Raw genomic sequence first — 3,572 nt, 5'->3', positions numbered from 1 at the left:
TGTGGGGCTGTATTAAATATTTATAGCCCCTAGTGTCCGCTATGGGATTACATATACGGTGCCCTGGTTTAAATTTATCCGGGCTACCGGACTCGTCTAACCGTGTTTGTGGTCTTAATGACTAGTCATGTTTTCTGATATTGGAGGCCGCTTATAGTCCGGTTGCCAGGGCCGTCGCGTGTTCCTCTGCGCGTGAAGAGCGCTGTGTGATTCTGCTAACGGTGATGATGCCACATGGGCCGGGCATCTTGAGTGTAAGGTAGCCGTAGTGCGGCAAAGCGTTGAAGCGGGCGAAGGCCGTTCTTCCAAGCAGTGCATGATAGACGCTTTGGAAGGGTGCAATGGTGATGAGTAGTTCTTCGCTTCTGGAGTTGCCTAGGGAGCCAAATGTTACCTCCAGTACGACGGAGCCCCTGCCGTAGGCTTCAATGCCTGGTATCACCCCTTCAAAGGTGGTGTTGCTTTGGCTAATTCTAGATGGGTTTATCCTCATCCTGCGGACAGTGTCCTCGTATATTAGATTGAGACTACTGCCGCCGTCCATGAGGACACGGGTGAGACGGTATCCGTCGATTATTGGGTCAAGCACCAAGGCCTCTGATCCTCCGCGCCGAATACTAGTTCGGCCGTCCGTGTGATTGAAGGTGATCGAATAAGACGTCCAGTAGTTAGATGTGGGTGCGATGGGCTCTATATCATGCGCGTCTCTGAGCGCGCGATCGTGCCCTATCGTGGATGTGTGAGTCGCGTGGATCATGTTTACTGTTTTAACCTTTGGCGGGAATTTTTTCTGTCCCCCAGTGTTCAGCTAGCGAGGTTCATCCTCGTCTTCACTTGGAGTTTCCCTCCCCTTGTGTTTGGCTTTTAATTTGCTGGCCAGCTTGAAGGCCCAACATTCTCTATGCGTGTGGTTCGCAGGTTTCTCCGGGGTGCCATGAATTTGGCACAGTCTGTCTAGGACTCTGTTCAGACCGGACAGTCCCTCTTTACCGCCTTTAAATGGCTTCTTTTGCTGATCAGGTCGAGAGCCCCTGAATCTGGCATTGACCGTTGTGTTGTCCGGGCTCTCTTCCTTGTTTTGGCGTCTGTGTTTATTACGTCGTGGCTTCCCATTGCCATCCCTTATTTCGGATGTGCTGGGGTCGCTGGTGCCTTTACGGGCTAGCCAGCTATCTTCACCCGTGCAAAAGCGGGTCATAAGGCTTGTTAAGGCTGCCATTTTCCTTGGCATTTCTTGGCCGAGGTGTTTGGCGAGCCATTCGTCGCGGATACTGTGTTTGAATGCCGCTAAGGCTTCGGTGTCCGGACAATCGACAATTTGATTCTTCTTAGTGAGGAATCTGTTCCAAAGCTTGCGAGCGGACTCTCCGGGTTGTTGGATTATGTGACTTAGATCGTCCGCATCCGGAGGCCGGACATAAGTCCCTTGAAAATTGGCCCTGAAAGCGTCCTCGAGTTCCTCCAAACTCCCAATTGAATTTTCGGTGAGGCTTTTCAACTAGTGTCGAGCTGGTCCCTTCAACTTGAGGGGAAGGTATTTGATGGCGTGGAGGTCATCCCCACGAGCCATGTGAATATGTAGGATAAAATCCTCGATCCAGACCCCTGGGTCTGTCGTTCTGTAGTATGCCTCTATGTTCACATGTTTGAAACCTTGTGGGAATTCATGATCCAGTACTTCTTCGGTGAAGCACAGGGGGTGAGCAGCCCCTCTGTATCTGGATGCGCTGTGGCATGTCGTTGGCTGTTGCTGTGTCCGGAGCTTATTCCGAACTGGTATTTGGTTTGTATGATCGTTCTGGTGACCATAGTCCCTCGCCGGGGTGTGTCCTTTAGATCCGTGGATGGACCTGGCCGCACCGACTTGCTTATCCAGATGCTCACATAGATCGTGCGCGGCGTTAGTAGCTGTTCTGTTGCGGTTGGGAAGTGGTACGTCTGGTCTCTTGGTCGTATTATTCTTTGGTGGAACGGCCTCGTCGTCGAATTTTGGCAGTAGCTTGCGTTTGGGATAGCTCTTTGTATGGCGATCATCGCCATATCTTTCTTCGGTGTCTAGCACTTCATTCCATCTGCGATTGAGCGTTTCCTGTGCGGCTTTGAGCCGTTGCTTCCGCTTCTTTAGACTTCTTGCTGTGGCCATAAAATTTCTGTGGAGGTTATCTCGTTCCACGCGTTCTTCCGAAATGATGAATGCATCATCGTCTGGACTGTGTTCTTGTCCTGGGGCGGTTTGATGGACTCGTCCCTCTGGATCATTGTGATCGGGCGTCTGCTCTGAACTTAGTTTGCCGTGACATGGCTCATCCTGCTCCATCGCTGGGTCCATGTGGTCGTTATTGCCTTCGGAGTTTGCTGGTATGTCGATCCTTCTTGCGCTCTTGACGCTATTTTTACTATTGCTGGACTTTGAGCGGCGTCTACACCGCCGTTTTGGCTTTTGCCCGGGGGTTTTATCTTCCGGATTCCGCCGTCGTCCTCCTTGGGCGTATCCACCATGTATATATCATGTGAGGAGGTGGCCGTCCACCGCCCTGCAAGCGGTGGCTCCTGTACTTCTCCTGCATCGTCATTCATACCATCGATGTCTTCAGAGTCGAAGTCAAGTACGTCGGTTAAATCATCGACCGTCGCAATGAAGTGGGTGGTGGGTGGGCAGCGAATTCCTTCGTCGCCTACTTCCCACTCAAGCCGGACATAGTTCGGCCCAGAGCCTCCTGACAAAGAGAGAGACTTTAATGAGTTTAGCATGTCGCCAAAGGGCGAGTGCTAGAAGATGTCTGCAGCGGTAAACTCCATTGCCGGAGCCCAACCTGGCTCGGCTGGCTCGAGGGTGTGCGGACCGGAACCAATAACCGGATATGAGTCCGGGGGCCCGGGGTTATAGGCCTCCACAGAGGTGGGACCTGTGTTCGGCTCCTCCGCCGATGAGTGTGCGGCCTGCGGGACGGGGTCCACCCCTTCGTCCTTAGGCAACACAACCTGCTCTGGATTTAGATCTGAGGCTACTACAGGGGTGATATCCCGAGCTTCGTCCGACAGCAAGTCTAAGCCGTGCTCATCGTGGCTGTTCGGTGCTCCTGGCGCAGGCCCAAATCCATCGAAGATCAAGTCTCCGCGAATATCCCCTATGTAGTTCAAGTTTCCGAACCTGACCTGGTGGCCAGGGGCGTAGCTATCGATCTGCTCCAGATGGCCAAGCGAATTGGCCCGCAGTACGAAGCCGCCGAACACGAAGATCTGTCCGGGAAGAAAAGTCTCCCCCTGGACCGTGTTGGTGATGATTGAAGGCGCCATCAGACCCTGCAACAACGACACAGAGGAACTCTCAATGAAAGCACCAATGTCGGTGTCAAAACCGGTGGATCTCGGGTAGGGGGTCCCAATCTGTGCGTCTTAGGCTGATGGTAAGAGGAAGCGAGGGACACAATGTTTACCCAGGTTCGGGCCCTCTCGATGGAGGTAAAACCCTACTTCCTGCTTGATTAATATTGAAGATATGAGTAGTACAAGAGTAGATCTACCACGAGATCATAGAGGCTAAAACCCTAAGAGCTAGCCTATGATGGTAT

Source organism: Triticum aestivum, chromosome 1B, assembly GCF_018294505.1.
Source record: "Triticum aestivum cultivar Chinese Spring chromosome 1B, IWGSC CS RefSeq v2.1, whole genome shotgun sequence".
Lineage (NCBI taxonomy): Eukaryota > Viridiplantae > Streptophyta > Magnoliopsida > Poales > Poaceae > Triticum > Triticum aestivum.
The sequence above is the reverse complement of the archived record's forward strand: the minus strand, read 5'-3'. Positions refer to the sequence as shown.